Below are 24,201 nucleotides of genomic sequence, written 5' to 3' on the forward strand. Positions count from 1 at the left end.
CGAGGGGATGGGGGGGGTGGGGGGTGTGGGTGCAGCTTGGCTTAGGGGGGAATGAGAGATTATGGGGCCGGGTGGGATGCAAAGCATTAATAGGGGGCATGAGGGGCCATGGGGTGGGGGCATAGCTTGACATGAGGGCATAAGGGGCCATGGGTTACAAGTATGTGCTTAGGGGAAAAAAGCACATTTTCTAATTCTCCTTTTACTGGCTGGATTTAAAATAACAATAAACTGGAATCCTGTTAAGACAATGGAGGACTGCTAGCTAGCCAGAATATACAACTTGCATTCCACCTGAGCAGAATGAAAAGGGAACAGACTTCCAAACCCCTCCTCGAGGATTGTGAAAGACCTCTTTCTCGGGTCAGCTGGCCAACTGCAGCCCGCCCTCTCTCCCACCTCTGCCCCTGTCCCTGCCCCTTGACAACGAAAATCCCGCCTTTGCAGACACATTCTCCCCAGATCGGCGGGCTGAGCAGGAAATTTTCCCAATTCCTGCAACCCACCTTGGTGATGAAAATCCAGGCCAGGGAGTCTATTTTTCTCATGTGTGAGTCACGCCCCATCCCTTTTCCCCTACCGGCGAAAATGAGACCTGTCGTAAATAAGAGTGGGACTTCCAAATCCAGGTCCCGCCCACTGTTTTTAAAGGTCCACGGAGTCGCCAAGACTCCGTGAATATCCAGCCTCATAAGAGGCTATAGAGATCCTATGATGCAGCTTTTATCTTTGTAATGATTAAATGGTTGGCCTCTGTGGTGTCAGCTGGTGCTGATTCGTCCTTTCCGTATATCTCAAGATTGGCATCGAAACCAGTATATAATAGTGATTTCTGGTTTCTTTGTTGGTCTGCTTTCTATCATGCCCATTGCAAATACCATCAGCATGAACACTGACCCATTGTAGGACTGAAAATAGCAGATCTCCAACAGAAAAACATTAATAATGAGAGCTTTAGTATCTCTTGCAAGACAGTTTTACTGTTTTGTTGCTGCGAGACTAGAGGTGGAAGTATTTTATCCTGAAAGTATTTCCCCTCCGTTTTTCTTATTTTAGCTACAACAAAAGTAATCTAATTATAAAGAGAGATGCTTCCTGAGAGGCATCAGAGAAAAAAGTTTCTTCATAGGCTGAAAAATGTTACATAGTGCCTTTTATGCTCTCAGAATGTGCAAGAGTATTTTACAGCCAAGTGTAGTCACTACTGTAACGACAAAACATGGCAGTCAATTTTCACACACAAATGGACAATAACAGCAATGAGATAATGACCAGATAATCTGTTTCAGTGATATTGGTTGAGGGATATGTATTGTCCAGGACATTGGGAGAATTCCTCAGCCCTTCTGTGAAAAACGCCATAGGATCTTTTATGTCCATCAAAGAGGGAAGATGGGCCATGGGTTAGCATTTCATCCTAAAGACGCCACCTCCAACAATACAACATTCCCTCAGTACTACACTGGAGTGTCAGGCTACATTGTGTGCTGTAGTCTGTGGAATGGAGCTTGAACCCACGATCGGCCACGAGTGGCAGAATTGGACAGAGTCAGCATGGATTTAAGAAAGGGAAATCATGCTTGACAAATCTACTGGAATTTTTCAAGGATGTAACTAGTAGAGTTGATGAGGGGGAGCCAGTGGATGTGGTTTATTTGGACTCAGAAGGCTTTTGACAAACTCCCACATAAGAGATTAGCATGTAAAATTAAAGTACATGGGATTGGGGATAGTGTATTGAGACGGATAGAAAACTGGTTGGCAGACAGGAAACAACGAGTAGGAATAAATGGGTCTTTTTCCAAATGGCAGGCAGTGACTAGTGGGGTACCGCAGGGATTGGTGCTGGGACCCCAGCTATTCACGATATATATTAATGATTTAGATGAGGGAACTAAATGTAATACCTCCAGATTTGCAGATGACACAAAGCTGGGTGGGAAGGTGAGCTGTGAGGAGGATGCAGAGATGCTTCAGTGTGATTTGGACAAGCTGAGTAAGTGGGCAAATGCATGGCAGATGCAGTATAATGTGGATAAATGTGAGGTTATCCACTTTGGTAGCAAAAACAGGAAGGCAGATTATTATCTGAAGGCTATAAATTGAGAGAAGGGAATATGCAACGAGACCTGGGTGTCCTCTTACACCAGTCGCTGAAGGTAAGCGTGCAGGTGCAGCAGGCGGTAAAGAAGGCAAATTGTATGTTGGCCTTCATAGCGAAAGGATTTGAGTACAGGAGCAAGGATGTCTTGCCGCAATTATACAGGGCCTTGGTGAGACCACACCTGGAATATTGTATGCAGTTTTGGTCTCCTTATCTGAGGAAGGATGTACTTGCTATAGAGGAGTGCAGCGAAGGTTTACCAGACTGATTCCTGGGATGGCGGAACTGACATATGAGGAGACATTGAGTCGGTTAGGATTATATTCGCTGGAGTTCAGAAGAATGAGGGGGGATCTCATAGAAACCTATAAAATTCTAACAGGACTAGACAGGATAGATGCAGGAAGAATGTTCCCGATGGTGGGGGAGTCCAGAAGTAGGGGTCACAGTCTGAGGATATGGGGTAGACCATTTAGGACTGAGATGAGGAGAAATTTCTTCACCCAGAGAGTGCTGAGTCTGTGGAATTTGCTACCACAGAAAGTAGTTGAAGCCAAAACATTGTATGTTTTCAAGAAGGAGTTAGATATAGCTCTTGGGGCTAAGGGGATCAAAGGATATGGGGAGAAAGCGGGAGCAGGCTATTGAGTTAGATGATCGGCCATGATCATGATGAATGGCGGAACAGGCTCGAAGCGCCGAATGGCCTACTGTTCCTATTTTCTATGTTTTCTATCTATTGACTTAGGTGTGAAGTGCTACCAGCTGGGCCACATTTGGCGCTATGAATTAGGACAATTTGAGACCAAAGGGTTCAAAGATGTCAATATTTTCTAATTTGATTAACAAGGGGGCATGAGATTGTGTCAAAAAAGGACAGTGGCAGTTTTGTTGTCAAGATTATTATTCTATGGAACTTTCTATGACATGACCTTAACGTCAAACAGAGTTTAAAGGTGCAGGTGAAGGAGGGGTGATAACTCTGGCAATGATCGTGACATTTGCACTGAGATGATCACTGATATTCCTACATGGTGTAAGTCTAAATCCTTGCAATGGTCAACAAATCTTCCAAATTGCAAGTTATACTACTTAATGGTGAGCAAGGGCTGTATTTCCCTATAAATACTGGCACTTAGGGATTCTGTTCCTTATTGTTGCACGCTATAGCACTCTGCAGAACTGTTTTCATTGCAGCAATCCAGATTTACCTGAGGGTTAGTGAAGGAAACCTCGAGAGAAAAACACTCCCACACCAATGTATCATATAATTTGATCCATCAGTGTGAGCAGTTGCAGTAATCATTTTTGATTAAAATAATTCCACCCAGAAGAGTAGGAGTTAAGAAGCTCACTTTACACATCTGTGGTTTGTATTTTCATCTGCCATTAGGGAACCTTACTTTTTGTGGTAATGTGTGGAATAGTGAGGAACATCAAGAAATTTTCCCACATTTATTTATTCTGAGCATTGGAAGGTGATTGGCTTGGAAGTAGATAGTAACAAGACATATTTTGCAAAGCCTTTTTGATATGAATATGTGATGTGGCTACTATGTTTGTGTTTGTAGGATTGTCTTTTGTCCAAGTTTTCCCCACCCCACCGCTCTTTGGGTGATCCAATGCAGCATAAATCAACATGCAGCTCTCACATGGCAGCAGATAAGCTCAGTGGCTGCAGAGTAATCTTGTTCTTGTGGTTTTATTGTTTTCTTTTCCCCCTTATTTTTTCTCCTTCCAGCTTTCCATCCAGGGCTGTGGTGACTAGCATTACCATGGTATGTACTGACTTAACTTGTACACAATATGACTCAAATGCAGGCACTCTCATTAATCAAAAAGCTACCTTATTTCAACCTTGTCAGGTTTGGAGTTTGAAGTTAGATACTTTGGTCTCAAAATTTGGTTGTGTAGCACTCATAGTTTTAGCACTACAAGTACCCTTTCAGGTCCAAAACGGTGTCTAGGCTGCACACTCACACTTAGGACCTGAGCAACACCAAATGTCATTTTTAGTAGGTTATTAGTACGGACACTGGGAGCACACATTAGAAGTACTCAGACCTGACAGATTGTGATGTCAGTCAAGTGATTTTCAGTAACAATTCCTCAGTTAATACCCTTTCTTAACCTTGCACAGCTGAAACTGTGTTCAGCAGCAGGAAAGACCCTTCATCAGTGCTGTTTCAACAATTCAGCAATCAGTTTTCGGTTAGATGCTGGTTGATTTCTGCTGCTTGTTGCTGAGTTAGTGAAGCCTACAGGGAGTGTTGTGGCATGTGGTGAAAGCTTTCATTCTCACCTCAAGGTGTCATTTTCTCCCAGTCATGAGTGCTACAGTTACCATCCCCCTTGGCCTGCAGCACAGCAGGGAGAATAAGCAGAGAGGAGGACAAACTGATTGAAGAAGAAGAGGAGAAAGAGAAGGGATTGCAGCAGGAGTCATATTCACCCAGGGTCTTCAGAGGCCAATTGTCCTACCTCAACCTAAGCCAGAAACAGTTTATGCAATGTTTCCATTTCACTAAGGATGTGTTGCTGAAATCCACCATCTCTTTCAGGTAGGCTCATGGACAGTATTGCCAATGCCTGTAAAGCTGACTGTGGCCATGAACTTCTTTGTGTCGTCCTTCTCCAAGACTGGAGCAGGTAACATCTCCAACAGCAAGCAGTTTGCTGCCTATTGTTGGATAAAGGTAGTGACTGACACCCTGTATGTGAAGAGCGAAGAAAACATCACATTCACTCTTACCAGAGAGAAGCAGGTGGAACATACACATAGGTTCGCCAGGATAGCGAGCATCCCTATGGCACAGGCAGCCATTGACTGCAATGCCCGCTTGCCAACACGAAAATGACGTGGGATGACGTTGGGGGGAACCCCCGGCGTCATCCCACTCCATTTAAATATTTAGGAAGGCTGATGGACAGCGAAATCAGCTGTCCGTCCGCTGACCTGTCAGTGGCCAATTGAGGCCATTGACAGGATAATTAAGCCAATTGAAGGCCCTGCCCATCCAACCTTAAGGCTGGCGGGCAGGCCAAGAGCCTCAGCGGGCTTCTGAAAAAACATGAAACCTCATCCACCGGCGGGATGAGGTTTCATGTCTGTTTTTAAAAAGTTTAATAAAGTTTTTGTGATATTTATTAACATGTCCCATCTCATGTAACATTATCACATGAGGGGGACATGTTAATTTTTTTATTTTTGAAATTTGAAACACTGCCACTAATCTCCCTGAGGCAGCACTTAGTCTGAGGGAGCAGTGCGCTCTTTCGCGCACATGCGCGAAAGAGCACACTTTGACAGTTGGGGAATCCCTCCCCCCCGGCACACAGGAAGCGCATAGTGTTTCCCGTCGGGCAGCCTGCCCACTTAAAATGGCGGCGGGGCCCAGTTCAGTGGCGGTAATCGGCTGCCCGGCCGCTGCCGAGCTGGTGGGGCCTTCCCGCCCATCAAGGGCAAAATTCTGCCCATTGCTTTGCAGGTACTGAATGTGAATTCTGAGATATGTGGTGAATGCAAAGGATTTCACTTCTTCAATGCCCATCTGGTGTCTAACCGTAATCAATGCATCTTGCTTATCAATGCCTGCTATCCTGGCAGTAGTCATGATGCTTTTATTCAGCACTAATCCATTGTACCATCAACATGTGACCCAGCATGAGAAACCAGAGGGTGGCTACTGGGCATGAAGAGGTATGAGCTGACCATTTGACTTTTGACTTTTTTTTTTATTCGTTCATGTGGTGTGGGCTTCGCTGGCTGGGCCAGCATTTATCGCCCATCCCTAATTGCCCTTAAGAAGATGGTAGTGAGCTGCCTTCTTGAACCGTTGCAGTCCATGTGGTGAAGGTACATCCACAATGCTGTTAGGTAGGAAGTTCCAGGATTTTGACCTAGAATCACAGAATTGTTATGGTGTAGAAGGAGACAATTCAGCCCATCGTGCCTGCACCAGCTCTCTGAGCATTTTAACATAGTGTCAATCTCCAGCCTCTTCCCTGTAACCCTGCACATTGTTTCTATTTCAATAATCATCCAATGCCCTCTTGAATGCCTCAATTGAACCTACCTCCACCACATTCCAGGCAGTGCATTCCAAACCCTAACTACTCGCTGTGTGAAAAAGTTTTTTCTCACCTCACATCTGCTTCTTTTGCAAAACACTTTAAAACTGTGCCCTCTGGTTCTTGATCCATTTACGATCAGGAACAGTTTTTCCCTGTCTACTCTGTCCAGACCCCTCATGATATTGAAATCTTCTATCAAGTCTCCTCTTAGCCTTCTCCCCTCCATGGGAAACAGTCTCAACTTCTCCAATCTTTCCTCATAACTGAAGTGTCTCATCCCTGGAACAATTCTCATAAACCTCTTCTGCACTCTCTGAATGCGTTCACATCCTTCCTATAGTGTGGCGCCCAGAACTGTACACCATACTCCAGCTGAGGTCTAACCAGTGTCTTATATAAGTTCATCATTACCTCCTTGCTCTTGCACTCTGTGCCCCTATTAATGAAGCCTAGAATACTGTGTGCTTTAGAAACAGCTCTCTCTACCTGTCCTGCCACCTTTACTGACTTATGTACAAATACACCTAGGTCTCTCTGCTCCTGCACACCCTTTAGAATATAATACAGAATATAGAATAGAATAGTTTCCTTTATTTTATACTGTCTCTCCGTGTTCTTTGTACCAAATCACACTTCTCCACATTGAACTTCATTTGCCACCTATCTGACCACTCCACCAATACGTCAATGTCCTTTTGAAGTTCTACATTGTCCTCCTCACAGTTTATAATTCCCCCAAGTTCTAAGTCATCTGCAAACTTTGAAATTGTCCTCTGTGCCCAAGATCTAGATAGTTTATACACATCAGGAAAAACAAGGGTCCCAATACCGACCTCTGGGGAACTCCATTACTAACCTTCTTCCAGCCGAAAAACACCCATTAACCATTACTCTCTGTCTCCTATCCTTCAGCCAATTTTGTATCCACGTTGCTACTGTCCCTTTTATTCCATGGCCTATAACTTCCCTCAGAAGTCCATTGTGTGGCACTGAATCGAACGCCTTTTGCAAGTCCATATACACCACATCACCGGCCTTTCCCTTATCAACCATCTCTGTTACCTCTTCAGAGAGCTCCAAGTTAGTTAGACACAATTTTCCTTTAACAAACCCATGCTGACTCTTCCAAGTGAATCCATATTTTCCCACGTGACTATTAATTCTATCCCTGCTAATTGTTTCTAGAAATTTCCCCACCACTGAAGTTAAACTGACTGGTCTGTATTTGCAGGGCAGATCTTTACATTTTTTGAACAAGGGAGTAATGTTTGCAATTCTGCAACCCTCCAACACCTCCCCGATATGGGGACTGCTGCACTACCTGCCTGTTTCTCTTAGACTGCCTGGTGGTCATCCATTCCCTATCTGCCTGCTTGCCCCTAACTGGCAGCGTGACCACCTCTCTGAACAGGCTATCCACGTTGTTTTCTGCCTCACGGATGCACCTCAGTGACTCCAGCCGCTGCTCAAGTTCTGAAACACGGTGCTCAAGCTTGTGCAGCCGGTGACACTTCCCACACATGGGCTCATCTGTGTCACGAGAAGTGTCCACACGACAGTGAAGGGGCAGCGATATATTTCCAAGTCAGGATGGTGAGTGGCTTGGAAGGGAACTTCTGTGCACAACTCATGTATATGTGGGTAGCATGCAAATTATGAAAGCCATGCTGCCATAAGAAATGGTATCAAGCAAACCATTGATATGCTTAAGCAACGCTTCCACTGCCTGAACTGCTCTGAAGGAACCCTGCAGCATCCGCCTGAGTGCATGTCATGATTCAGCCTTTCTCCTGCATCCTGCTTAACTTTGTTTGGTTAAGCTATGAGAGCACAGCCCTTGCCTCCAATGACATGGCAGTCAGCTGAGGAGAAGAAGGAAGAGGAGGAGGAGAAGGAGGAAATGGGAGGAGGAAGGCTGGAGGAAACCAACATATCCCTGTTTCTGACAGACTGCCCGGCTCATCCAATTGCAATATCAGTGAATACAACTCTAATACTCCAGTCACCAACAGCCCCATACCACACCTTCCTTCTGGTACTGACCTTTACAGCATCTCCTTGGAAACAATACTGATAAAAAGCCATCACAAAACATTCCAGAGCAACTTTATCAATCAAACCATTAAATATTACATACAGCCATCCAATATTCTGTACAAAAGTAATTTAACCATCCTTGTGCATTCCTTTAGTGGTTTTCATGTGCTTTTACCCCAACGGTTGCAGCATTGCTGTTGGAAGACCATTGATTTTCAGTGAGGAGCACTGCAGATGGTCTTTTGGATGATCCGCTGTATTGCTGACCCTGGAAGAATTGGCTTTGGATGCACCACCTTGGCTGGGTTGGCTGGCTGTCAGGCGATCGCAAGGATACTGTCGGAGGGCAGTAGTGGGAGCATGAATGCTGTTGTACTGAGAGTGGACACCAGACTCCTGCTCCATAAAGCCATTGCCACTCCCCCAGTGGTGGGAGGGGGCCTCAGCAAATTATTACAGTTTTAGAGGACACACTGCTGGATTACTCTGAGACACTGCAAGCACCTTTGAGCACTGGTATCCATGAAGGCAGCAATCTGTGTGTGTGTGTGTGTTAGAAAGCTGTGCTTGCATGGCATAAAGCTGAACTTGCATGACTCCAGTCTAATCTTTCACCGAGGCACTCAGACATTGGATGGATTGTGTTTGTGTTGTGATGGATGTTTAGACATTGGCCATTGGATGCTGCATGATGATTGGATCTGAAAATATTGGCCATTACTTCCAAACTCCAAAGGATGGTCACTAAACTCTTCACAAAACCCTGTGCCAATTTGGTGCTGGACTCCTCTGTGTTCCTTAACAGTGACTGTCGGCATTTTGGCTTGCTTCTCAATGCACCATATCACTGTGCACACCCATCAGATTTTTTTTCATATATCACCCCATCAAAGTTCTCATCTGCATCCTCTGCAGCAGAATTTCTGTATGACCTCACCCCTCTTTCAAGCTGGCACCAATGTTACCCTTGTACCCTGTCCTGGTTGCAGGCGACTCAAGCCTAGTGTAACACAATATGCAGATCCTATCTCTAAGCTACCCTCTTAACAATATCTGAGTTGTTAATGTTAGAGCAAGTCAGTGTGTTCATTCATCATTTTTCTCTTCTTCTTTCACTTCTTGCCTGACCAGATTGAAGTTCTTGCATATCTGAAAGGGGAGAGGCACAAGGGTTGGATTGTGGTGAGAAAGGTGCAAGTAAAACAAGATGTGTATCCTTAAACCACCTAAAGTTTATAAATTGGGAATGACTATGGGATGAGGGCCATGGGCTGTGAGAATCATAGAATGCTTAAAGCGCAGAAGGAGATCTTTAAGCCCGTCATGTCCATGCAGCCTCTTTGAAGGAGGAACTTGCCAATTCCATTCCCCACCCTTTCCCTCTAGCCCTGTAATTTTTTTCTTTTCAGATAATTATCCAATTCTCTTTTTAAGGCCTTGATTGAATCTTCCTCCACTACACTCTCATGCAGTGCATTCCAGATCCCAACTACTCGCTGCATTAAAATAAGGGTTTTCCTCATATCACTGCTTCTTTTGCCAATCACGAGAAAGCGGTGTCATCTGGTTCTGAACCTACTGCCAATGACCCTTCATGATCTTGAACACCTCTTTACAATCTCCTCTCAACATTTTCTTCTCTAAGGAGAACAGTCCCAGCTTCTTCAATCTATCCATGTAACTGAACTCACTCACCCTTGTAAACATTCCTATAAATCTTCTCCGCGCCCTCTCTAATGCCTTCACATCCTTCCTAAAGTGTGATGCTCAGAAATGGACACAATACTCCAGTTGAGTCCAAACTATTGTTCTATAAATGTTCACCATAACATTTTCACTCTTTGCCTAAAGCACAGGATCCCGTATGCTTTATTAACTACTTTCTCAGCTTGCCCTGCCAACGTCAACAATTTGTGCACATACATCCCCAGGTGTCTCTGTTCCTGCACCACCTTTAGAATTGTGTTCTTTATGTGATATCGCTGTTCTTCATTCTTCCTACCAAAATATGGCACTTCACATTTCTCTGCATTCAATTTCATCTGCTGCATGTCCACCCATTTCACCAGCCTGTGTATGCCTTTTGAAAATCTATCAATTTCTTTCTCACAGTTCCCCATGTTTCCAAGCTTGATGTCATCAGCAAATTTTGAAATTGTGTCCTTTATATCCAAGCTTAAGTCTTTAATATATATTAAGAAAAGCAGTGATCCTAGAATCCCACTTTACCTTCCTGCAGTCTGACCTGTTAACCACTACTCTCTGTTCCCTGTCAGTCAGCCAACTTCATAACTATGCTGTTGTTGTCCCTTTTATTCCATGGGCTTCAAATTTGCTGATGAGCCTGTTAAGTTGCAATTTACCAAGCACCTTTTGGAGTTCCACATACATCGCATCAACTGCACTACCCTTATCAACAATCTCAGTTACCTCATCAAAAATCTCAGTCAAATTAGTTAAATACAATTTGCTTTTAGCAAATCCATGCTGGCTTTCTCTAATTAATCCATGGTTGTCCAAGTGACTGTTAATTTTGCCCTAAATTATCGTTTCTAAAAGCTTTCCCATCACCAAGGTTAAACACGTTGGTCTGTAGTTGCTGGGGGTTTATTCTTATGCCATATTTTGAAAAGGGTCTAACGTTTGTTATAAAAACAGAGAATGCTGGAAAAACTCAGCAGGTTGGGCAGCATCTGTGGAGAGAGAGAAAGTTAATGGTACAAGTCCATATGACTCTTCTTCATAGTCTTCACAGTCTTCTTTAGACTCTTCTTCATTTGTAATTGGATGGCCAGAACCTCCACAATTTCTACCCTCATTTCCCTCAGTATGGTCAATGCATCGCATCCAGTCCTGATGATTTAACTTTGAGTACAGTCAGCCCTTCTATTAAGCTTCAGCCCATCCAGCGTCTCAGCTACATCCTCTTTCACTCTGACTTTGGCATTGAAATGAACAGGTGCAAGTTAGCGAAGTACCATGACCCCCATGGTCATTTTCGGGGTTATCCAATTTTGCCGCCTTAGTCCATTAACGTTCATTTACAGATTGAATTACCATATCATGCTTTCAAAGGATTATAATGCCGTTATAGTAGAGCTTCACAGATAATTCTTAGTTCAATTAATAAAGCAGAATATGGAAGATGTTATCAATAATTTCTTATCAAAGAGGAGAAATTATAAGATCATACTTCAAAGCAAATAATTTCTTATTCGCTATCAATGAATTTAGTACTTTTTGCTGCAAAGAGATCTTTTACAGATTAAGGGTTTTTTTTTGTTGCATTGCAGTTGAAGTCCTTGCTACAGCCACTGTCATTGCTGCTCCTTGGCCTAAAAGTAAGTTTCTAGCTGCAGCCAGGAGCTGGCATCAAAACTTCAAATGCAAATGGAATGGAAAGATATCCAATAAATCCTATTTGAGGGATCAATCTTCAGTCTTATATTTTTCATTTGCCCTGAGCAATAGTAATGTAATGGCTATGATCCTGGAACAGTTCTATCATGGAAAATTGTTAAATTTAATTTAATAAATTTATCAGAATATGACTATAAAAACTGCTGGATTATCATGAAAACCCAAATGGTTCACTCATGTCCAACAGGAAAGAGATGACATCCCTACCTTATTTGATCTACACTCCAATCCCACGCGACAACATTGACTCTTAATGCTCTCAGTACAACTCAGCACATTCTCATACAAGTTGAATTTATTTTATGTATTGATCTTGGAATGTGGGCTGTATTAGCAAGGCAGTATTTAATGCCAATCTCAGTTGTACTGAGAGCATTAAGAGTTAATGTTGTCGCGTGGGATTGGAGTGTAGGTCAAATAAGGTAGGGATGTCATCTCTTTCCTGTTGGACATGAGTGAACCATTTGGGTTTTCACGATAATCCAGCAGTTTTTATAGTCATATTCTGATAAATTTATTAAATTAAATTTAACAACTTGCCATGATAGAGCTGTTCCAGGATCATAGCCATTACGTTACTGTTGCTCAGGGCAAATGAAAAAGATAAGACTGAAGATTGATCCCTCAAATAGGATTTATTGGATATCTTTCCATTCCATTTGCATTTGAAGTTTTGATTTTGGGAGTTTATGAATAAATATTTATTTCAAGGATCTTTAATTCTCTTAATCAGTGGAGTATTTATGTAAAATAATGAGGGGTAGAATCTTTGGCTCGGCGAGCGGGGGTGGGCCCCGCTCGCCAACGCATAAAATGATGCGCAGTGACGTCGGGCGTGCGTCCCGACATCACCGCACATCATTCTGATTTTCAGTTCAGCGGACACGCACCGGAGTCGGCTGTGCACGCACCGAACTGTCAAATGCCTATTAAGGTCATTTAAAAACTAATTAAGCCACTTAACATAGCTGCCGGTCCAACTTAAGATTGGTGGGCAGGTGAAGAGCCCAGGCGGCCTATGCATTTTTCATGGAACCTCATCCACAGGTGGGATGAGGCTTCATGATTAATTTATAAGTGAAATAAAGATTTTCATTAAAATTCAGCAACACGTCCCAGCTCATGGGACACTTTTACATGAGGGGACATGTCCTAATTTTTTTTTTCTTTATTAAAATTTTGGAAGCTCAAGCTGATCTCCCTGAGGTAGCTCTGTGCCTCAGGGAGATTTCTGCGCGCATGTGCGAAAGAATGTAGGCCCCAACTCAACCTACTTCCCCTGCCCGCACAGCGCTCAGTGCTTCTGGGTGTGTTTAATTGGCCCGCCCACGTAAAATGGCAGCACGCAGACAATCGCGGGCGCCGATCGGCTGCGCGCCCGCCCCTGCCCTCCCCAATGGGGAGAAAATTCTCCCCAAGGTTCTGTCGCAATCACAACTGCATTCATCCATAATTTTGCATATTCTGGAACATATGTATATAACTCAATTTTATTTAGTTATTTCTTTGTAATTAAAAGTAGCTTTCTTATTAGTGTGTTATTGTTACGTAATTTAATGTCAACTATGTATCTGAAGCTTAAAGGAGAAGGCAGTGTTGTTGAGAATACTTGTCAGTGCACAGGCCGCTAAAGTTTTGTGCAGCAAAGACAAAAATGAAAGTAGTTCAAAGATGCCTGTGCTCAAGGTGATATTACAGAGGCTTTCAATCAAATGGAATGAAAGTCTGGCATGTTTCTTTACAGACAGGCACACTGACTTAATTCAGTTTTCTATTATTCACTGAGCTCAAGTAATCTAGTAAATTTGGGCACAGATTCAGGAAATCTCTTTTCTTTCTCATTTCTAAGTTTATTTCCGAGTAAATTATTTAAAGGAAAGATTTCTTAAGAGTGCTCTGTATGACAAAATTGTTAACCAGTTTTTAAACAGCACAATTACTATTTGCATACAGCACATCGAAGAAATCTCCCGCCTGAATCTATTTACAGAGCAGAGATTAAAGTTACTATCCCTTCAAGGTTGAGCCCATGGCGTCAAAACACTCAAGTGTTTAAATTGTATTGAAGACATAACAAAAGTTATCAGTCAGAATGGTCTTGCATCAAGGCTACTCAATAACTCCAAGGGTGTTCTGTTAGAGGTTTATCACAAGTAAACATTGTTCAGCACTCTGATAGTGTTTCTAAAATTGCCACATATTATTAACTTTTTGTTGCTGTTTTTGCTTACCTTGTGAATGTGTATTTTATATATATATATATATATATATATATAGATAAAATATATACTGAAGGCAAATACAAGACTGGTAAAGGCCACTGCTGAAACTTTGCTCTCTCAGCTATACCAGTCCTGATAAATGGTCTAGCAGATTTATGCATGTCGTAAGACTGTGGCCAAACTATCACTGGTCTATTAATTCCACATTCATCTGCTGAATTTTAGGGACATGGATTAGATTTTAGGTACACTTTGAATTGAAAATTTTATTTCAAAGAAAACTTTGTTTTGGGTTTGCACCTGTCAAATTTTTATAGTTAGAAACTTTGATATTAGTGTTTACTTTTATTTTCACAGCTCAGTTTTGATCTTGTAGAAGCTTTCATGCATCCATTTTAATTCTTTGCATAAATAACTTTTGAGCGTTTTTTTTCCTGCTTCTTTAGAACATGATGTAACAGTAATGTTAAAATTTATTTGAAGTTACTTCTCACCTATGATTCATTTATGCACGTTCATGCAAGTAAACTTTTAGTTTTATTGAAAGAGAAATGAATACAAATTAAATAATTGGTTGGCAATGTTTAGATTGTAGTTTGTTCAAAGATAAATATGTTTATTTTGTTAAAAACAATAATTTGGCATTTCATAATTGCTATAAATCAAAGCTGAATTTAAAGATCAACATGAACTAGCTTGATCGAGCCAATAAATAAACATTTTCTCAAGAACATTGTTCCAATTTTAATTTGAATGCACCTATAAGGTTTAAAATGAAGAGATCTCATGCTGCAATGGGTAGTGATCTGCCTCTAAGCCAGAAGCTCTAGGTTCAAGATCCACCCCAGGACTAAGTAAGGAGTGTTCATATGGCAGCCAAAAAGGTTGACTATTAACCTACAAATCCTTCCAACACATGCCAATGGCAGGTGATAAGACTGGGAGAGATTCCTGGTCAGCCATGTGATGGGAAGAAAGTTGGCACCTCCATCACTATCCATGTAAAAATGCATGTTGCCACAGCAACTTCAACTCCCTGAATGATCTATAATACACCACCACCACCATATGGTTTAAAATAGCAGCAGGCAGATTATCCTCTCTTCAGTTGTTGTCCTGTTTTATTAACGTTTGTGTTTCTTTGAGGATGGTGACAGTCATGTTGTGACGATATGTCAGGGAAAGAGATTGGCTTTGCATTTTATATATTTTTAAAGTTTTGTTTTAAACTTCATATGGAGAACTTTCTCGGAGCAGTTCCCGCTCCACCACTGTAAGCTCACCAGGAGTGCCGCTAAAACCCCATTCGCATCTACCCTAGGGCTTTCCAGTCAAGCCGAGGTGGCAGAACAGAAATTCGAGGAAAATTCCTGTCTCGTGGGGAAAAAATGGTTTGCATCTGTTTTTTTGATGTTTCAACGTGGGGAAGGGACTGAATTATACAGTGTTCAATTATCTCTGTATATTTGCCTCTAATTTCAGTATGTACTGTAATACAGATTTACATTCAAGTGAAAGGTTTGGATAAACTTTTCTTACCCCTTTTAGTTTCTGTGACTTTGCAGTAAAGTTAAAAAGTTCTCACCATGCCATTTGCCATGCCATGCCAATATTTAAGTAATTGCCCATGACATACTTTTTAACAGTGCAAATTTACATGGATACTTTCAGAAACTTCATATATCTTCAGTTACAAATTTTTAAGTATACAAAATTTATGAAGTACTTTTCCTCTGTTCTGTAGAAAATATGTATTAATATTCATTTCATAAAAGCATTTTAAACATGATACATAGTGCAAAAGGAATTTTTTGAAGAGCTTAAATCTAAACTGAAATTTCAGTTCTCACACAAACTAGCATTAATATTTTTAAAGTAATTGTTGGAAATATTATTTCCCATGCAAGTCCTTTTGGTCTTTCATAATTGAATGAAAAATTATGTGCCCAGCCTCTTGACCATGAAATTTGATTTAACTGTATGAGATTGTTGTATTTTCTATTGCCTTAGCACAAAGCAGGATAGCCACTGGCTTTGTTAAGTATTTTATTAATTATGATCCTACAAGGGCTGGCTACAGATCTAACAGACCCTACAAACTGTGCTCGTTGTGGCTTTTTCAAATAAAATAAAGGTTTTCTTGTTTTTGACATCTTCAGTTCTCAGTAGCTGTAGTAACATGTGATATTTTACTCCTGTGCCTGTCATGAGCCTGATCCTGAAAGGATGGCACTTCCTTGCGCAAGTGCATTGTGGCAGATCTAAAGATCCTTCGGGAGTTTCCAATCAATCACTTGACTGTGAGTGGAATTCAGTAGAACACTGAATTAGCTCAGAACAGAATGTATTCATGTGTAACAACCCACTATCTGGATGACACCAAAATGGCTCCTAGTCCTTGAAGGTCTTTACAATGATTAGCTGGGAGAATTGGCTGTTTCTGTCAATCATACTGTTTTACAGCTATTTCCACTGACTTCCATGTAGCTGCGATAGACTTGCCTTAACTGAAGGAGAGATAACTGCAGTTGCTGTTCTTTCGTGATGAACTGGTCCTTGTTTTGCTGCAAAATGTGCCCTGCTATAATCCTTGTGTCAAAGAAGAGGTTGAAATGAACATAATCGTGAATAGAACACTAAATCATTCCAGCTGGGTGAGTCTTAAAGAGGGACGGTATAGAATGAGACTGAGTTAGCAAGCATCAAATCACTGGAGTTGTGGGATGTTAAGAGCTTTCTGTGTGCAGCTGTTTGAACAGAGAGCATAAAGTGGCAGTTTTGGTGTGAAATGTGGTGAGCTAAATTATTAAGTGTAAGGTTTAAATGCTTGGGGGTATTTCCTGAAGGCCTTGGAAACTGCTGTTGATCACTTATCTCAGCATCTAACAAAAGGAGAGCTCTGAATCTCTCAAACAGTGCAACTGTGCCTCAGCAATAGATGTCCTGGCTTATCTGAATTATTTATATTAAACATTTTCGTAAGTACTTTTCTTGATTTTTTTAATGTAATGCTGAAGCTGAAAGAAGGTAAAGGGAAATGAATGTTTTTAATATTTCATTAATACATTGTTTAATTTTTAATTTGCAATCCCAAATCCAGAATTTTTAAGTGTGTACAATTATGAATGATTACTTAAATTCTACCATGGTTTCAAGAATAAAACATAGTGCTACTCTTTTTGTGGGACTGTAGTTTTAAGTGGTGTAAAGTTCAAGACAATGGCCAGCTAGATTTTCAATTAGAAAGTATAGTGTGTTGAAAAATAAGTGCACGCCTGTTATTGTAGAAAGTGCAGTTTGCATATTTTTAACTGTTCAAAATGAAGTGATTAATGCTACTCAGTGTATCATTATTATCTCAGTGAATATGCACGGTGCTGAATTAGTTATTGCAGTTTGGACAAACAAACATCTTTTGTACCGAACTGCACTCTAAACATACTCTGTAACCTTCAAAGTACTTGTCACAGCATTTGATGTTCACCCGACTTCATTCGATTCCTGTTGATTCAGCAGGGGGAAATATTAAAATGACAGAAAGCATGCAAATCTTCATAATCCTCTTTGTATTGAAGCTTAGAAAAGATGATTTCAGGCAATGCAAAAATAATGTAAGATTAAAATCAGACTGTTCAAATCATTTCTTTGCTGAAGTGGAGCTATTGTAATATCCTATATAAGTAGGAGCTCCAGATATATTTTGAAATACATTCTCAAATGTACTTTAACAAAATAAACCTTATCTTAGTGCTTATCTCATGGAAAGTAGCAGATAATTATGGTCTCCACCTAATATTTTACAATCCTGATGATGGGTAACATGCATATTTGATACATAAAATTTGTCAACAATATTTAGGAGTTTTGTACCTGAAAGGCAGAATATTTTTGGGAGGCAGAGAGGGGCATCAGCCCAACAACAAAGCATAGATCACATAGACTGTATATGAATCATAACGCAGCTGAAATCCTCCCTGCAAAGGACCAGAGTCCAGATATTTATGAGGGTATTTAAAGAATAGTGACTGGACAGATGGTGAGTCAGGGTCCAGTTGCCCTTTCCTACTCCAACTCTAATATGGCTAAAACCTGTGCAACTGATTAATTTAAACTAGTGACAGGAATTACAACCCATCACCATTCCTATGGGAGCTCAGTGGAGAATACCATACCACAAGGTAATCAGTTGCCACCACCTGAAAGTCAGCAACTAAAGAGACAATATATTTTAAAATAGCTTCAATAGTCTTAATATACTATACTTAATATTCTGTTTAATAATTTTCTGTTTGGATTGTTACATCACTATACATTTAAAATTAACCTGGCTTTTCTTTGATAATTTTAAATGCGTTGCATCTAATGGGCACATATCATATCATCAAAAATGTTCTGGACCTTTTTGTCCTGCCCTTCTCGGTACGTTATGTGAGCTCTCATGGGACATTCCCATTTTTCACCCAAAACTGCATCAATGTGCCATTTTCATCATGATGACATGGATTGGCTTGTGACAGCTTTCAGTATCAATGATGTTATCATCAAACAAATGGCATCATTGCATGGCATGTAAAAAGCATGCAGGATATGCTTGCCTTGCATATTCTGGACAATAATGCCCATATGAAGCTGTGTGAACATTCCTTGAGATGTATGGAATGACAGCTTGTTCCCAGTTCCTCATTAATAATTTAGCCCTCCGCTCTTTGGAGGATGGGGAGCCATTCGTGCGCCAGTCCACACCCACTGTCTAAAATGTTATTTCATGACTTCAAGCAGCCAAGAAAAATAACAGTGAAACATTCAGCCAGTTGTGGTGAGTGCAAGCATCCAAAAGCATTCAGCTAGATCTGAATAAGATTTGTACCAAACCATATATTCTAAATGGCTGAGTAACCTTTAAGGCGCATATCACAGTATTCGGTGTGCCAACCACAATCATTTCTATTTGTAATATCTCTGTGCTAAGCCCATTGAAGCCGTTAACAATGGCAGACTACAATAAATTTCCATTAAAGCTTCAGCTTGATCCCTTTCCTTTCAAATTTGATGTCAAATGTTGATAATGCTGCTGGTGGGGTAGGGGGTGGGGTGGCTTGGAGAGAACAAGTTGGTCAAGGCTGTAAGGTTTGTTGCTTTTGAATATAGCATTCAACCTCCTTCTGGCGGAAACTGGATCGAGAATGCAGTTTTAAGTGGTAATTAAAAAGGGAGATAACTATATGTGGATCCCTTTCTTGTTTCTCTGGTTCTCTGGAGGCTTTTTACATCGGGGGTGGGGTGGTGGGTGTAAAAATCCTGCCCCCTCCCCGCACCCGCCCCCCCACCCCAAAGTGGGTAAACTCATTAATCCACCTCCATGGTCCATCGATAGAAATGCGTTTCAAAGGTGTGTTTTCTTCACACAAAAGAGCAGCAAATGTTTTGTTGACAAATGTAAGCTGCATCCAAAGTGAGACAGGGATTGCTTTTGCATGTCATTATGGGACAGTAATGACTCCCAGATCTGCTCCAACCAAGAACAAAATAAAACTTGCCAAAAATGTTGTCATGATTAGAGTGCCCTTTCAACTTGCTCCCATGAACCACCATTTCAACACAACATCATCTATTGCTATCAGCAGGCTCAGCATAGCATCCTTCACCACTCTCATTACTGAAACATTAAACCCTGAAATTAAAGTGTGGGAAACTTGAACTTGTCTATCTCAAATGATTTCCTCTGCCCTTTTAGGATAGCTGTTCACACATTTATTTTAAAAGCCTTAATGCCTGTGTTAAAATAGCAGAGAAAGGAATTTCTGATATTCAGCATTTATGCAAACACTTTGTATTACATTACTTATGGGTCTTTTTCAATAAAAAAAGTAGAACAAATTATAATTTTAAAAAATTATGGAAGGACCCGATCATATTTAATAGAACAAACCAGACAACAACAAAAAAATTACTGAATTGGATTTTCACATAAAATAAAAGTGGGGATGTACAGTACTTGCATGTGAATTGCATTAAAGTTGGCTTCAATACAACTTTAGTAGTGTTGGTATAGGGCTCTTTAGCTGTTATTCACAATAAGAATTACAGCCACTCTGCAGTTCCTTACAGTGGCTTTGTAGGCTGTGTGATGGACACTGTAAGTTACAAAACTGAAGAATATTAACCCTTTGATGTGAAAGGGTTACCTCTCCCAAACTAGATCTGTTAGTACACTGCTTCTATAAGAACAGAAATTACTTTGAAATTACTTTTGAACATTCCATTTAGAGCAACATGGTTAAGCAGAATTGGAGGCTAGAACAAATACCAATTTGTAGGATAGAATGTAATTTCTGACAAATACAAATCTATCAAGGGGTGCTTTGTTCCAGTATTCAAGGTTAAAAACTTGGCTCACTTGGTGACAGTTACATCTGTCAGAAGGTTGTGGGTTTAAACTGGACTCCAGGATCCAGGCCTCATAAGCATAGTCTTTTGCACATAACAAGGTCTGCATGGCCTGAATTTTTCATTCGGCAGGCGGGCTCGGCAGGAGCGGGTGGAGGCAGTCGTGCAGCCAATTGCTACCCGCGATCGGCTCCGCGCTGCCATTTTACGTGGGCCAATTAAAGCCCGCCTAGCATAAGACGTGAGCTGTAACGCTCAGCACTACCTATGCGTGCATTCACGTGAAAGAACGCTTCAATCTCCCCGAGGCACAGAGCTGTCTCAGGGAGATTGAATCGCTATTGAAATTATTAAATAAATGGATTAAAAATTTATTTCAACGTGTCCCCTCATGTGACTGTGTCACAAGAGATGGGACATGTTTTTATATTGCATTAAAAAAATTTATTTAATTAATAAAAGCTTTAGGAAACCTCATCCCACTCGTGGATGAGGTTTCGTAAAAAATGTGAAGGCCGCTTGGCCTTTTCGCCTGCCCGTCAACCTTAAGGTTCGATAGGCAGCATCAACAATGACTTTAATTACTTCCTTAATGTCCTTAATAGGCCGTTTAAATATCGGCGGGCGCGCAGTCGACTCCAGCGCGCGCCCGCTGAACGAAACATTGCAACTCAGCGCGATGACGTCGGGACGCACGCCTGACGTCCTTGCGCGTCATTTTATGCGTTGGCGCGCCAGGCCCGCCCCCGCCTGCCAACTGAAAAATTCAGGCCCAGGTTTCCTTCCAGGTTGCTGCACAGTACCTTGCAGATTGCTGCACGGTAGCTTCCCAGTTGCTGCATGATTCCTTCCAGGTTGCTGTACAATACCTTTCAGGATGCTGTGTGGTTTACTATAAACATTGTTCCTGGCCAACATTCATCCCCGGCCAACCACACTGACACAGATTATATGGTTCCTTTATTTCATTTTTAGTTAGCAGGACTTGGCTATGTGTAAAATGGCTGTTGTTTTTTGTCTATATAACAATAGTCACTGCATTTCAAAGTAAGAGATGTGATTAGGTGCAATGAAAATATAGATTTTTATCTCTACATAGTAATTTCAAGAGATTCAATGAATGCATAAGCATTTAGGTAAGGGTTAATTATTCAAGGAATATGAATATTTGTATAATATGAATAAAGTGATAACACATTTTATTAATTATATAGGTATGACATATACTTTTATGACAATGCAAGTCATATCTCTACATGCAAATGATTAGACATTGTTTATCCATATTATTCAGTGGCCTGAGTTAGAAATTGTTCAAGCAGCTTGTGTTGAACGTAAAAATGTTTACAAAATAAAGCTTAAAAGTAGCATTATCTCAAGGAATAAAAATGAGTATTGCCAGTGAACTGGATGACCATAGTGCAACACCCCTTCAGTTATCAGTAAGCATCAAAAAGAATCTTCAAAAATATGGAGGTTATTGTTTCAATAAAGCGACACTGATTTAGAACTTGATTTTATTTTATTTCCCAGTCATCTCTAGAGGTTGAAAGGGCACCTCTTTCTCTCTCTGTTGTGGTTACAAGCATTATTTTCTTTAGAGAACTTGTTCTAACATTAGGAGCAGTTGCCCTCTAGTGCTGAAAGAGAATATGACCCTATAGTCTGTGCAGGATCGAGGGTGTGTTAAACGTGAGTGAAGGGTTAATTCATCAACTCCACCATGCACTGAGTCACCCGTAATAACCATTGCAGCTTTCTCTGTTATTTCTTGAGGAATCCACAGAATGCTGTGTGCTCCATTCTTGCACCAGCTATTAACAAGTCTTGATACCACTGTCAGTAGAACTCGATGCACTTCAGTAATATCCTGACAATATTATTTTCTAATACATTTTAATTCTAACTTTGGAATATAACTTATAAAGTGTGAAGTTCAATGCTGAGATTTTGTGAGAGACCCTTGCATCATGATGGCTATGAGAGGAAGTTAAGGAAAGGGGGTCTTAACATAGGATGATGTACCTCTAAGTAATATTAGGACAGCCTTTGAAAAAGCTTTCCAAGTTTGTTGAAGAACCAATCCTATCAAATTAAAGGTAAAATCTCTAATGTAATTATTCCACTGATATTTGTCAGGCAAAATGCAGATTTTTTGTTTTACAAGTCATTTTTTAATCTATATAAACCAAAGATCATTGCATATGCCCACGAGGCCGACTATCTTGGAACTGGGCCAGTACATGAAGCCAACAGCCACAACTGTCCTTGACTGACACCTGATCCAGACAAATGTGCAAATCATTTGAAATTTTAAAAATACATATGAAAATTGCCTGCAGTTACTGACCACACTAAAAGTCTACAGATAAGAATGTGACCCCTGTAATGAGGAAAAGCAGTCAATTTAGTAAGTTATCGTGCAGAACAGTTAATTTAAACAGATATGGAAATGTCACATCCCCTTCCTAATCAACAACTTTTCCCGGACATTCATTCTTGAAGTAGCTAACAGACGGTGCTAACTCTGACAAAACTTTGGACATCCTGATTGTTGAATGCCAACCCTCAGGCCAGACTTTTACATTGTGACATCCGGACTTGTTAACAAGCCAATTGACCTGAATATTATGTTGCCCATGCCATAATGCAGTTGGTATAGACTGGGGGGCAGGAAGGAAGGGATGGTACATTCTTTAGGGGTACCCTGTGCACATTGGGGCACCTCCATCAAAGTAATACACCTCACTTTGTACCTCTCCACTTGGCCTCCAAAAACCGTGCCCTCCCACCTTGCTATGGACCCTGATCCCTCCCCATCCATAGATCTTCTTGAGACTCCCTTTTAGTCACAGCAGCAGACACTACTGTGTTCTGGCACTGCTGGGGATGCTCTGATTGGCTGGCAACTCCTCAAAGGCAGGACTTCCTGTCACTGAGGGATGGGAGTTCGATTGTCACCTTGTTAAGGCTGCCCCCCCCACCCCCCCCACTCCCCACTGTGTATTATCACCACAGGGCAGCTCTTTATACAACTGTCAACACAATTTGCTACTTGGGCAGGCGGGTAGGGGGTGCAGCCAACAACCTCATGGTTGTAGTGCCAGACAACACAATAGACGGTATCCTCATTGTGAAGATGGGATTTCATCTCCACAAGGATTGTGTGGTGGTCACTCTGACTAGTACTGTCATGGACAGATGCATATGCACAGGTAGACTGGTGAGGTTGAGGTCAGCAGATTTTTCCCTCTGGTTGGTTTCCTCATGACCTGCCGCAGGTTTAGTCTGGCAGATATGCCCTTCAGGACCCGGCCAGCTCAGTCAGTAGTGGTGCTACTGAGTCAATCTCGGTGATGGGCATTGAAGTCCCCACCCAGATTACATCGTGTGCCACTTTCAGTTCTCCCTCCAAGTGGTGTTCAATATGGAGGAGTACTGATTCATCAGTTGGGCAGGACAGTAGGTGGCAATCAACAGGAGGTTTCCTTGCCCATGTTTGACCTGCTGCCATGAGACTTCATGGGGTCCAGAATCAACGTTGAGGCCTCACAGTTCTCTAGTTCTCTCCTGAAGGTTCACTTTGTGCCTTATCAGGCAGATTCTGCGATCGAGGGCTCCCAGCAAGGAATGGTCTGCAAAGGGAAAACGGGCAAAGAAATTTTCAGTCAGTATTTCCAAACCTGCATTCCATGCCGGAAGCACTCTTTACTCAGATCGCTCAATTGCAGAATCAGTGCTTATATGTAACCTTATCTTAAGCCGGGTCTTTATAATAGATTTTATGGTTTAGTTACACAGGGCTCACAGAGGAAATTTTACCCAGTGACTCCTGAGCAAACAGGAATGACACAGTGATTTATTACATGGGTTTAATAGCCTTTGAACTGTTACTATATCTGGCCTGTCCTTCCTTAATGTTTTGTCTATTTCCCTCTAACTTACATTTATAAGGGA

At 41.3% G+C, this 24,201-nt stretch overlaps 1 protein-coding gene across 4 annotated transcripts in view; it reads left to right on the forward strand.

The window, feature by feature from the left end:
- Window positions 1-24,201, forward strand: part of ndst3 (N-deacetylase/N-sulfotransferase (heparan glucosaminyl) 3) — a 1,004,816-nt gene that overhangs the window by 734,197 nt on the left and 246,418 nt on the right. The window contains exon 1 of one of the 4 annotated variants that reach the window (XM_078543122.1): window positions 16,382-16,511. The exons of the other annotated variants lie outside the window; for them this stretch is intronic. The gene's annotated coding sequence lies outside the window, so the exon portion shown is untranslated. Of the gene's footprint in view, window positions 1-16,381; window positions 16,512-24,201 lie in introns of those variants that run through there. 4 annotated transcript variants of the gene reach the window in all.

This window comes from Cetorhinus maximus, chromosome 1, assembly GCF_964194155.1.
Source record: "Cetorhinus maximus chromosome 1, sCetMax3.hap1.1, whole genome shotgun sequence".
NCBI lineage: Eukaryota > Metazoa > Chordata > Chondrichthyes > Lamniformes > Cetorhinidae > Cetorhinus > Cetorhinus maximus.